Raw genomic sequence first — 14831 nt, forward strand, 5'->3', positions numbered from 1 at the left:
CTTCTGCAGAGCTCATGTGTTTGTACGCCCATCCTCTAGGCGTGTCTTCTTATTAAACAGGGACTCGTTGTGAGGCAAATCAATGTACTTAGACTGTGCTTATTCAGACTTGGCAGAGATTCTGTGCGTTTAACATTGAGAGTTGGCCGCTCTCGGGCGCTTAACATTGAGAATCGGCTCACAGTCGGGCGATTCTGCAGGAGTTTTCATTACGCCGTTTTACATCTGCTGCTCTTACAATTTCCTCAACAATAACTAACCTATAAGTCTGTAAGGGTATGCCTAAGTCATAGTTTGTGTACTCAACAGTACACTTAGTGCCAAGTCCATCGCCCTGCAGTCACCCTCAATATCACAATGGCCAGGAGGCCATGTTACCTTTAGGTGAAATGTCTCTGCCATCTCGTTAAGAAATGCACGTCTTTGCATGGCTACCTTGGAGGTTGTCGATTACGTTTTGAGGGATTTTATCGGCGCCTGGCTATCAGTGAAAATTTAGATATCATCTCTGTACCAGTGTTACGGTTTTTATTATAATTCAGTTAATTGCAGTAGTCGGAAAGCCGAAAACAAAAAGAGATCCCCAGAAGGTAAAGAAGAAGAAAATATAACTTCAAAGAAGATTGAGAAGGCATTCTACCTATCGAAAAAATTAAAATGAACTGAGTAAATTAAAATATTACAATATGGATACTATTTTTCCATTCAAATACAATTTAACTCAGAAATATTTTTAAATAGTATTGCCACCTACCAAGATTTTAAAACTAATTAAATACTATAGGTAGGGAAATATAAGTATTATAATACTGGTATCAAACTAAAGCTGTTTGAGAAAGTCTTAATCCTGACTCATTTTGGGATAGTGTTTCCATCAATCAAAAAATAGTAATTAAGTAGGTAAGACATTTTGATGTGGAGATAAATGGAAACGCGTTGGGAATAACTTAATTCCCTTTTTATTTATTATTTGAACGTTAAACCACGAATCCTAAAACTAGTTTCAAACAAAATATGTAAAAAAAGTTGACCTTTCTCAAATGATGAAATTTGTTAAAAAGTGAAATAGAAAAAAACAAATGTAAAACATTTTGAAATTCGCCAATTCATACATTTATTTTCAAACTGAAATGTTTATTTCGATTGCAAATGGCGATAAATACACACTTTAGGCTAAAAGCGCTAGAACTCTGGAAATCTAAAATGGTGCTCGAGTACCTTAGAACACTTAACACACTTGACATGATCAATAAGCTTTGGCTTCTCTAAGTAGCGGTAATATCGACAATGAAGGAAGTGATATTTCAGACAAACTCACAAAGGAGGATACAAGTAGGTTCAGAACACTTCTACGGCTTGGGCAAGGGTGCACTGTCCGTACTTGCAACAGAAGAGGAAGAAGTTCCAGGGAATAGAGCCATCAAGAAGGTTCGAGACATTGCCGAGCATAGGTATTACGGGCTACTGCAATCGAAAACCCTTGAAAATTGGGTTAGCAACTTGAGATGTCACGGGTGTTTTCACTAACCTAAAAAAATACCATGAAATCTGGAAATCTCCCAGAGTATAAAATTCATACTGCAAGGAGCATTCTTGAGGTAGTTTCCTACACCGATGCAGAAATTCAAACGATTGGCTGGAGCGCTGAATTTCAAGTACTTAGAGCGCATACTAAAATTCCTCTCGGAAGTAGGGTTACTAAATACTGGAAGAAGAAGGCAAAATATATAGCAAGGAAATTTAAGGCATTTTATTGTAATAAACAAGTTTTTACTTCTTTCAATTCGATATTTAAAATTTTTCGGGATCTCTGAAAAATACTGAAATCCCGGTATACTTATGTACTTGAATACCTACTTACACTCAAGTGAGTATGGAAGGTGTGGAGCTCAAAGAGCAGAGAGCCAATAAACTAACGAGCCACTGAGCGTTTGGAATGAAAAGTGTTTTTGAGAAGCGTGTATAATATACATATATAACTGTATGTTATACTTGAATGGAAAGTAGACAGACAGTCTAATGTTCGCGACGAAAGGTTGAGCGGGAAGAAATATTTAGACAATTATTACAATTACGGGCATTTTATACAGCAAGCACACATATATATATTTACACGTAAACACGTATCTAAGTGCCTTGGAAGAATAATTACGTACAAGTGTTGGCTTTAAGCTCATGTGCCCACAGCCAGCTAAGCACAGAAAGCAATGAACGCCGCTGAAAGTGCATGCTCTTGTTTGCTGATGGCCATGGGTTGCGTCAGATGGTCGGCCGACCCTTGGATGCGTCGGAACGCTGGTGGCGCTGCTGAAGGACACTTCACTCTTTCATTCAGTAGGTTATAACTGTATGCGAGTCAACAATAATATACATATAATATGATTTGACGTCCTTTCGTTCGTACGCCCACATTTCCATAAGCTTACACACAATCGCACTTTTCTGGTGGATACTCTGAATCGTTCATTTCAATGAGAGGAGATATGATATCACACACTTACATAGTATATGTACGTAAACATACACACATATGTATATGTGGTTATGAATAATGTACGCATAAAAATAGAAATCAGCAAACACGCGCCTACGATTTTTCTTCTCCTATACACATACACAGTAACATGCACACCCAGTCAACAAAAGACGCCCGCAATTCTATATTTAGTAAAAACCCGAAAATGAAAACATATCGATGTTGCTGAAAATTTCAGTAGCTTTTTGATTGGGCTAGTTCGAGACATGCCATATGAAGGATATAAAGAAGGGAACGAAATCTACTACAATACAATTATGCCTATGGTTTCATTCCATGCGCACATTGGGCCACTGTAAAGTTCTGTTCAAAGAAGCTGTATATACCCTCTAATTATATTGAATACAGTTATATATTACAAATATATATTATATATTATACCCTAGTGAACTAGACAGTAAACAGACCAGCTGCGGTATACAAACAAACAAGAAAGGGAGCGCGCAAAGGTCACAATAAAGATTTCCATCATTCAAAATCATTTGTTTTTAATATAGCAAACAAGTTAAAAAGTATATGAAAGGTTACAAGAAGCACGAAACATCTATTTTTGGTGAGATCGTAATACATAAGCTATTTTATTGATAGATGCTAAACTTGTAATTTAACACCAATTATCGCATCTACGTAGGTATGTAGATATGTATGTTATATCATGACTTGAGAACGACTCGACCTATTAGGCTATTTCGTCTTTTTGTTTTGTTGACAGGGAAAAGTTTGTATAATAAAGAGTTTCACCGAAAAAGTAAGAAATTTGTATGATATATTTGTAGGGCAATCGCCGCTCTCTCGGGCGATATCATGGAGACGCAATGTGACTACTAAATAGAGAGTTATGCTGTGAATAGTTGTGATTACGTTCTTTTTCAGTAATAGTTATCGAAACCCAAATGTCCGGAAAACAAACACCAGGCCGACCTTAAAGATAAAATTATCAAAAATAGTTTGCGAACACAAAATTGAAGAATCTTGCAATTCTTACCTACCAGTTTCTTAGTGCGCCAACCCAAATAAATTTTTTACATTTTGCACGAAAACAAAGAGAATTTTCCAAAAATCGGTTTATTTAGATGTTAGATACTTACATTGCGCATTTACATTTAATTTATATGCAAAAAAGCGGAAGCAAAAGTTCGTTATTTTCATACACCCAAATTAGCTTTTGCGATTGCATGGTTTATTAAAATGGAATTTAAAAAAATTGATTTATCTAAGAACAATTTCCACATCCTCTCAGCACAAAATATCACTTTGTTTTCTCATTTTTTTTTTCTTTACAAGTTTGAGTACAAGGACATAAAATATTGATCATTTTTTTACAGCCAAAATACCACGAGAAGCATACCATCCTATTCCAATGTAAAATTAGTCTTTTGTGATGTAGTTTTTGGGATATCGCCAAATAGCGGTTTTCGATTAAAGAAAAAAGGTAAATACTATGCTTTCATAGTAATAAGATCTCTTTTGCTGAATATCTGTATTCTAAGATAGATTGCAAATAAAGTACCTATTTCCATTAAAAAAAAAATGTTAATAAAAGTATATATTTTTAGGGTAATTTTTTACATATTTCTCTAAGCAAACAAGCATCGTTCAAATTACACAATGAGCTTGAGCATGGTCGAAAGTTTTCAAGCAATGAACATTGAACAGATGTGTGGGCAAATGTTGCGCATACGCCCGGGCTGTTCAAAATGAGCAAACAAAATCTGAGCTTTAGTGAGAAATTTAAAGAAAATAATTTTCGAAAAATATTGCTTTTCTACATTCCTAAAACAAACATATCTAGAAAAAATTAAATGTAAATAAAAAAATTCTAAGATAAATATAAAAGTTATCCGCATTAGAGTAAAGGTACTCATTTTTGCATTGACCAACCTCAAGTTGAACAAATACCAACCCATAATGGATTTTTGTATGTCAATAATCGATCTGCAATAATATAACAATTATATAAGTATATATAAAGTATACAATTATATAATAATTGTAGCCGACTACCAATGCTAAACGCGCAGAGTCTCTGCTGAGCCAAAATACGCATAGCTTTAGCACACAAATTTCTCTTATAATAGAGCAGAGGCTAGCGCAAGCACATGCCTTCTGCAGAAGCAGTCAAGATGAAGAATAGGAAGTAACATTTTGCACTCTCTGTGCCACTATCCCGTTGTAACCAGACAGAGAATTGGCATTTCATCTGTACAATGGAAATCAGGAAACACAGTTAAAGCTCTATATCTCCGTAAGTTTTCACTTGATTTGCTGGAAATGTTTAAATTGCAGAATTGAAAGCATTCCGCTTTAGCAAAAATTAAAAGAAACAAAAACCGCGTTTTGCTAAAAAGAAGCAGTCAAATGTGCTTATAATCTCACTGGGACCTTATAATTTGGTGAGTTAAAATTGGTTTTAGGAGAGATCAGGACAAATTCTCATACGACATCATGATTCATCGTTGACTGCACCTGAGTTTGTCCCGTAGTGAACCACTGCTACAATCACCACCTGACCTCAGCATTTAAATTAAAAATCTGTCATATTTACCACCTTCAGTATCTAATTACGCCGATCCAATCGCAATGTATCGGCACAATAAATAGGGATGCGATTGTGATAGTTTTGATTTCAATTCAAATGCTTAGGAAAACTAGCCATCGGATCAACTAAATCCTTTAAGGGGGGGGGGGGGGGGGGGGGGTAGAGTCACAAAATCGAAATTTTTTTTCTTCACTCATCTTATAGTAAATCATTTCAAGAATGTTGTGTCAAAATTTTAAGTGGATCGGAGCAGAACTCTCAAAGTTATAGCCTTTGTAGGCACTCTACCTCGAATGCGGAGCATCGATAGTTTTTCAGAGTCATTTTTTCAAACGCGTTTTTCCCGAAACGACTTCTTAAAAGTCGGTGCCAATCACAACTCCGAAACTATTCAACCGATTCTTTTCAAATTTGCCACACGTTTTCTAAATCAAAAATACCTCCCCCCCCCCACTGTTTTTTTTTTTATTTTTTTTTTTTAAGGTTGTTTTTCACTTACAAATATGGCGAAATTGTTCGCCAAAAATGCTCGTTTTACGTTTTTTTGCCACCAAAACTAAATACAAAAATGAAAAAAAAAAAATTTTATTAATGGGGGGGGGGGGGGGAGCATTACGTCATACTTTAACTGAAAAATTCGACTTTTTTAGTTTCAGATGATTCTACGACGAATGCCGATTGGCACCGCAGAGCACCTCTCGAAAAACATATCTCCAAAAAAACTCTGTCATGGGCTTATTTGTCAATATTTTATTATTAATATTTTTTAAAAACTTATTGAAAAGATGTACAATAACATGCAACTGATTTTATTAAAGTATCTTAAGCCATATTTCTGTAAAAAATTCAAAAAAAAAGTGTTTTTTTTTTAGCGTTAAACCCTGCCACCCCCTTAATGGAATTTTAGGAGTTTAACTAAGCTCTTCCATTTTATTCACATTTGTGAGGTTTTAGAAATTAAATAATAAAACTTTAAAAAATTGTATTATATTTCCTTTTTCAAATGTGTCTGGCAAGTTTTATAGGTAAACACAATATCAAGATTTTGTTATTGTTATTGTGTTTTTTGTTTTTTTTTTTTGTTCCAACAATATTACGAAACTTAGAAGTTGAGTTATTTTATTCAAGGAGGAGTGAAAAGGGGGAGTTGCTGTTATCTCAACATGCACGGCATAGTTTTCAGGAGGCACGAATTTCGTAGCACACGATTAGTATTAATTAACAGTATTTGATAGAGGAATGTATTTTTATTGGAATTTCCGGAAGCTCAAGTCAGTTAAACTTTTTCCGCGTTTTTTTGTATTAAATTTGCTTAATTTGCCGTTTCGGATACACATATGTACATATGTGGGTATGTATGTGTGAACTTTGAAGTATTTCTTTCAACGCTTTTTGTACAGTGGGTAGTTGCAAATGTACATGCGTAGCACATTTACTTATACTCTACATTGGATAATTTAATCCACATCAAACTGAATTTTATGCTCGCATGTGTCGTACGTGTCTGTATGCTGTTTTTGCGTTCGCAAGCTTGTGTGAGTGTGCCTGCGTCTTTTTGTTTTGATTGAAAGGAGCAATAATTTCATTTTCAATTTACGTCCATGTACACATACATATATATTCCGTCTGCGGGCAACTGGACGCATTTTAAAAAATTTATTACATTTCCACTTATACAGCTCATCGCCTGATTGCGCCGAACACTTGTTTGCTCAACGGTTCTTGTTGGTGAATTAGGCTCATTTAGTACTAATGCCTTCGATTAATAATTAAATCTTCAATTGACCATTCAGCACAAATTCATGCACATTTAATCTTTGCTAAAGTGTTGTTGTGCTTAACATTTCACTTAAAAGCAGGGCATTTAATATTATATGTGTGTACATTAGACTGGCCGCAGCTTGTATGGAGAAAAATAAAAATTGAACATCCAAAAGTTTTCGGGTCGTAAACCATGAGGTTAGATGCAATAAGGAACGGTATATTTTTTCAGCCCGATCCGATGATGTCTAACCCTGCCCATTTGATCCCAAAGTATGGAAAATTTCAAAAAATCACAATTTTTACTAATTTTTTTTCGTTTCCAATTTTTTTGTTCGAATCTTATATTTATTGATGTGATGCGATTTTAATTAATGATCTTATTTACTTTATTGCGGTATGGCCCAATTTATATCGCGAAAGCCACCTGACAAAAGGCGCTTTCAGTACACATAACTGATTACTGATACGTGGAAAATATGTCACCGTCAGTTGAGTAATAGAAATCGTGTTTTATGAACGGAGTGTTGAGCCAGCTGCTAAATGAAATAATTATTTTTAAATTGTATGCAAAGGTACATACTTTTTAAATAATTTTTCACACTTCACTATAATAATAAAAATAAAAATTTGTTTCATAATCAACACTTTGATGATCACTAAACAAATTAATCAACTGTTGTGTTCGCTGAATACGCTAAAAGTTTTGAATTTTTACTCGACATTTGATTTAGTAGGCTTTGACATGGCATTCTTATTCAGTGTGAATTTTTTTCTCGATATTTGAATTGGTAGGCTATGGCATTGCATTTTTATTCAGTTTCAGTTGTCTTATGCGTTTAATAGTGCAAAAGTAATTAGTTAGTGAAAAAATTAGTTCAAAATCATTATCAGGCATTCCGAAAAAAAGATTACGTTCTGAGCAAAAAATTTTTCTTGTGGGTGAATGTGAAAGTGTTATTTTGGGAGCCAAGTTGCCATCAATAAAACAGGTGCTCCAATTATTGTTTTACAAAATGAGGCACGAAAACTTGACTTTGGAAAGCAGTATGAAATACACGATTGGTGCCACGATTGAATTTTGGAAAAAAGCTAAAATTCCCACGGCGCAAGAAAAAAATTTTATTAATATAAAAAACTTAAAAATCTTTACGAGGAATGGAGAAATTTACAAAAACATTCCAAGACTCCTAACGAGAAGTGTCGTAAATATGAAGCCGAGTTTAAGGATACAATTGAAAACTTCATATTTGACATTGCAGCCATGGATGCCCTAGGTATAATGAAAATGCAGGAAGATAAAGACTTTCTCTTGCTCCAAAGAAATAGAGGACGTCCAGGTAGTATGTATGGTGCCGATACTGTACTCACAAGAAAAGAAAAACGCAAAGAGCAACGAACGGAAAAAGAAAGAAAGCGCGTTGAAATGTATTTAGTTCATAGTAAGTTTACGAAAGTTAAACTTTACTGGTTATTTTTTTTAATATTTGATCCCATTTGAAGTAATTATGCTCTTGAAGTCTCTGATACCGAGGATGCTGAAAAGGATATTTCAGCTGGCGAAGAAAATGCAGCAAAAGATATGAATGAAGGCGAAGATACAGACGGAAGTAACATTAATTTACTACCGAAAAAGGCAAATCGAGGAAAAATTAATTTTATTGATGATAGATTGCTTGCATGCATGGACAAATGTAACCTCTTAACAAGAGATGCCATGCATTTGGTGAGTGCAACGGTTGCTGCCTTCATAAATACCATGCAAAATGTTAATGGAACGCCGTCAATAAAAATGGAAGATTTAATTTTAAATCGAGCAACATTACATTTGATGAGGAGAGATTATCGTCGCAGACAAGCTCAAAAGATTATTAATGGATTCAATGTAATGGTTTTACTGAATATGTTTATAAGATTTTGGATTCTTGACCTTTCTTTTTACTTGCTTGTAGATTCCCGACGTTTTTGTCCTTCACTGGGATGGAAAGCTACTTGCAGAAATCCGAGGCACAGAAAAGAAAGATGGATTGTCTCTCGTTGTCACAGGAGAAAATATGGAAAAACTGCTGGGGATACCAAAAATTCAAAGTTCAACGGGAGATGCATTAGCTGCAGAATACATAATTTTTTGTGGAAGTGGAAGCTCGATGATTTAGTGGAAATTGTATCATTTGATACAACAGCTGCTAATACGGAGTTAATAATGGAGCAGCGTTCTTGCTTGAAAAAAGGTTGGGCCGAAATCTACTTTTCTTTCTCTGTGGTCACCATGTTAGTGAGTTGCTAGTCAAAGCAGTGTTCCAACTAAATTTTGGCAAATCATCAGCACCGGAAGTTCCCTTATTCAATCCTTGCTCTAACAGCTGGAAAACCATTAATTCTAAATTAACGGATATAACAAAGAGCAGCCAAATATAGTAAAAAAGGCTAATATTATTCATCTAAAATAAATAACTTAATAATTACGAAACTTTGGCGAATAGGGCTACTAATTGGTTATAAACTTTTGAATAATCAATTAATGGTCAAAAGATTCATAATTCCAGTTGCTCAATTAATCACTTAATTTTAATTTTTGAACTGTAAATTAATCATTGAATTTTTTAGTGATAATATTTTTCAATAAATTGATGTGTTCTGTATCAGGTCAGTCCATAAGTTTGTGCGTATTTTACCCATAATTTCACTTTTGTACGATTTTTGCATACAAAAAATTATTCGCGGAATATAACCGAACTATTTATATTTTCTTTGATATATTGTGCATTCAGCAAGTGATTTTAATCGCGGATAGAAGCACGTGTTGTTAAAAAATTAAATAGAATCTTCGAACGCGTATAAGAGGCATTTTTATAAAAGTGATAAAAATGCAACAACCGCTGCTGCAGAAATAAACACTGTTCACGAAGAGGATACCGTGCGTGTAAGGACTGCGCAAAAGTGGTTTTCAAAATTTCGAAGTGGTAACTGCGCCGTGGAGGATGCCCCACGCGCTGGTCGTCCTGAATTCTTTAACCAACTCTGAGCCAAATATCACAGTCGATATGATAGCTCAGAGGTTAAATTCATCGCATGGAACAGGTACCTGGTTCAGTTGGGAAAGGTTTCAAAGCTGGGAAAATGGGTTCCGCATAGACTTTCCGTCGTCAAGGTTCAGCTGAGAGTGAATGTGTGTTCTCAGCTGCTGCAACGGCTTGAAAATGAAAGTTTTTTGAACCGTATCGTTACTGGTAATGAAAAATGAGTCCTTTACAATAATCCTGTTCGCAACCGCCAATGGTTAGATAAAGATGAAGCACCAGAGCCGACCCCTAGAGATGGCCTTCACCCCAAGAAGATTATCCTGTCTATTTGCTGGGATATGACCGGTATTGTTTATTATGACCTTCTGGAACCAAACCAGATGATGACTGCTGATTATTATTCCCATCAGCTATCAAACCTGAATGAGGCACTTAACAAAAATCGACCGTCTTTAGTGAAAGTTTTGTTTCACCACGACAATGCAAGACCTCATACCGTAAGGCAAACATTAGGCAAGCTGAACGAGCTCGGATGGGAGCTAATACCGCATCCACCATACTCTCCGGATATTGCACCTTGTGATTATCACCTTTTCCGTGGACTTCAATCCCATTTGAGTAACAAGAACTACTTCTCAAAAGAAGCTATAAAAAGAGATATCGAAGCTTATTTTGGCTCCAAGGGCAGACATTTTTTTGAGCAGAGACTTAAACATTTCCCTAAACGTTGGGAAGACATTGTAAATAATTACGGAAAATATATTATTGATTAATAAATACTTTAAACATCTTTTTTATTTCGATTTAGTTTGTTTGCTTTAATAATCCATAAAGATAGTAAAAGGCGTTTTTAGTATACAATAAAAGTGTTAAAAATTTTGGTATTATATCCTACGATGTTTTCAAAGAAATAGCACAAATATAGTCCTTTATTTTTAGACCAAAAATTAAAAAGCTTGCGTTTAGCCGATATACAACTCCGCTAGGTACATAGTTGTAATAACTCCTATTGTAGAAAACACATTCTCAGAGAAACACTATTAGCGAGAAGAATCAAATATTCGTGCGCTATTCTACTCAAATTTGTATATATATATATATGTATATGATTGGCGCTTGTATCCTGTTTGGGAGTTTGGACGAGCTCCTCCTCATATTTTTGAGGTGCAGCTTCATGTTGGTTCACATATAGAGAGACCTAGAGTTTCAAGCCGACTAAGAACGGCAAATGATTTTTTTACGAGCAGTTTTTTTATAGCAGAAATACACAAGAAGGTTTGTCATTGCCTACCGAGTGGCAACATTCTATCAGAAGCAACATTTTCTATCATTTTGGTGTTTCATGCACGAAGATTCGAAACTACGCACTTCCGAATTGTAGTCACGCACCACCACATTTGGCTACGATGGCCGCTGTATAATGACTGCTATTATCGCGCCATCAAATCAGTGGATTTATATCAATTAGTGAATCTGCCTCATGCATGTAATTCCTGTAACTCTTCGAACCGGTTCGAAGGATATATCCTTTTTATTGCCGTGGGTTCCTTATGCCAAAAAAACATAAAATTGTGTGCGAACTCATTGATCATTGGAGTTATTTGTTCTTCTTCTTTGGTATGTTCACATTTCAACATACGAGTTAGCTTCTCTAGCACACTACTTAAGAGCTCGTCAATTCCGAAGCCAAATTTTTGATTCAAGGATCTGTTCAAAAAAAAAATATTTCCCTATTTTAATATTTGGTATGTCTGCTGGTAGTGCGCCTGCGGTTTCGGAATTGCTATTAATTTACACATCTGCTATTAATTTACACATTTTGCAAAATTTCCACAACTATTTTCTTACAATAACGATCCACTATTGCAACCATTGAACTATCAAACGGGCACTGCAGAGAAAAGTCCTAAAGAAAAACACCCAAAGAGCCAAACAATCAATACAAGTACTACATTGCGTCTATGGTTGGTCTTTTGGTCATGGTCAAATTATTTCGTTTAATGCAGGATTTATATCGGAGATCTTAATTGGCAACTCGACAGATAAGACCCTCAGAAACATTAAGCTCCCTCGCAAGGTCCCTCACTGATTTCGAAGGGTCTCGCCCATTTGTTGAATAAATTCTGCAGATCCTAGTGTCAGAACGTTCCTCGTATTTTTTGTGCCTTGCAACAGATTCTGCATCACCACCAGATGCTTTCAAGTTACGGAAAACCTTATAACCGAATGAACTGGCATACTTAAGAAAATTAGAGATTTCTAACTCGGTTTTATTTGCATATATAGTAGTTGTCCCCCATGCCTTATCTGAAAAAGAGCAAAATGAAAAATAATGCTTTCGGAAAGTTATAGTCAAATATACATATGTGTGTCCCCATATACCATATGCACTCTGTATTAAGTGAAAATGATTGCAGTAGTAACAAAACAGTTGACAGCAACTGAGAAATTAAACAAAAGGTTAGGTAGGTAGCTAGGTATAGTGGTTGTCGTTTGACACACCAAGGCCTGTCTACCCATTGTGATACCACCGGGGATATCCCCTCTCCTGACTCTACATCGTCCTCATTGAACCAACCTGTGGCTTTGATATATCTAACAAGACTTGTTATTTTTATATTGGCTACTTCTGCCAAGTTATTCAGGGAGACTTTTCCTAGAATATTGAACCTTCTTCTATCCAGAGCCATGCACCCGCATAGAAAGTGTTCTATAGTCTCTTCTTCTTCAATGTCGTTACAGCTTCTGCAATAGTCGTTATAGGGCGCTCCCTGTCTACTGGCATGCCTGCCAATCAGACAATGCCCTATTACGACCCCGAGAAGATTTCTCATGTTTTTCCTGTTTAGTTTCAACAGTCGGTTTGTGCGGCCCATTTTCCATTCCGGCCACGTCATCCTACTAGTTGCACAGGACAGGAGACCATAGCCAGTTGGCAGCACTGGTAGTATGTTTCTCTATAAGCATCTTGCAAGTTGCTAAAGGTATAGGTATGTTTTCTTTGTCTGGTTGGATCGGTAATGTGGTACCCAACCTCGCCAGTTCATCTGATTTGCAGTTGCCTTCTATGTCTCTATGCTCCGGCACCCAGAGCAGGTTTATTACAAAGTACTGTGATAGTTCTGTCAAAACGTCGATACATCCTTTTACTGTCTTCGAGTTAATATTAGGTGATTTTGAAGCTTTCAGGGCCGATTGACTGTCTGAATATATGTTTATATTTCTTGTTGTGAGGACACTTCAGAATAAAGGCCTCCGCCTATTTGATCATTTAGCTTGGAACCATCAGTATAGATGCTGATTCCGCTTTTGTTGTCCATTACCCCATTTCCCCGATCTTCTCTCGTTGGGAAAGTTGTGGTAGAGGATGTGTTTAAATGCAACTCCACTGAGCTACAAAAGTCTGTCGTTTGATATAGGAAGGGGTATTCGTCTAGTATTCTTGTGTGACCCCTTCTGTTTGTGGCTAAGTTGCAAGATTCTCTTAACCTAAGTGCCGATTTCGCCGCCAACTTTTTGCTGTAGGTCTCAATCGGTAATAGGTGCAACATCACATTCATCACTGCCGTAGTCTTTAGTGCCCCGCTTATGCAGAGACTAGCACCCCTTTGAATACTTTATAGGCATTTTACTGTTGTTATTTTCTCGAGTGTTGGCCACCAGACTAAGACACCGTATGTCATGATAGGCCCTACCACTGCTGTATATAGCCAGTGAACTATTTTTGGGGTTAGGCCCCATTTTGCCCCCACGATTCTTTTGCATGTATAGAGTGCTGTGGCTGCTTTTTTAACTCGATCATTAATCGTATGTTTCCACGAGAGCTTCCTATCTAATACTAGTCCTAGAAAGCTTGCGTCTTCTCTGATTGGCAGTGTGATTCCCTCAAGGGTAGGGGGGTTTAGAGCAGGTATCCTGTATTTTCTGGTGAACATGATTAGTTCTGGTTTGTTGGGATTTATCCCAAGACCACTCGATGCAGCCCACCGGCTTACATCATTCAAAGCATTTTGCAGAGGGTATCTGGGGATTTCCCTCTTACTGGCCTCTGCGTAGGCCACTGCGTGTATCTTCCTTTCCTCTAGATTCTTCAACAATTGATTCATTGCTAGAATCCACAGTAAAGAAGAAAGTACACCGCCCTGAGGGGTGCCCGTCTTGACGGATCTGCGAATCGTCGAGGGGACCAACGTCGAAATTACGAACCTACCTAGCAACAACTGTTCTATAAGTTTCACAAGGCCCTAGGCGACACCCAAATCAGTCATTGCGCTTGTTATGGCCTCCGGTAGGATGTTCTTGAAAACGCCCTCTATGTCTAGGAAGGCTACCAGAGAATACTCTTTATTCTCTATTGATTTCTTTATCTCCGAAACTAGTGAATTTAATGCTGTCTCTGTGGATCTACCTTTAGAGTATGCATGTTGTGAATTCGCGAGTAGCGACGGTGTCAAGTGCTTTCTTATAAACGCGTCTATTAAGCGCGCTAGCGTCTTTAATAGAAATGAGGAAAGGCTAATAGGTCTGAAGTCTTTAGGTTTCGTATGCGAGCTTCAACCAGCCTTTGGTATGAAAACCACCCTGACTTCCCTCCACCTTAGGGGAACGTAATTTAGTCGTAATGTTGCTCTGAATATGGTTACCAGCCATTTCATAATGTTGTCCAATGTTTGTTGTAGTTGCGCAGGGATTATCCCATCTAGTCCCGGTGTTTTATATGGTTGGAAGTTTTCTACAGCCTAAGTTATCCTGGCTTCTGTGACAATGTTGAGGACGTCGAAACCTAGTACCGTTCGTTCTTTGGGATTATTTGAAAGAAAATGTGTACATCGATAAGCCAGCAACAATTTAAGAGCTAAAGGATGAGATAATTCGGCAGATTAACGGCATAGAACCTCAATTAAGCCTCAGCGTCATCGAAAATTTTGACCATCGGATGGAGGTGTGCCGCCGAGGCCGCGGCGGCCATTTG

The sequence above is a fragment of the Anastrepha ludens genome, chromosome 2 (genome assembly GCF_028408465.1).
Source record: "Anastrepha ludens isolate Willacy chromosome 2, idAnaLude1.1, whole genome shotgun sequence".
Taxonomy (NCBI): Eukaryota; Metazoa; Arthropoda; class Insecta; order Diptera; family Tephritidae; genus Anastrepha; species Anastrepha ludens.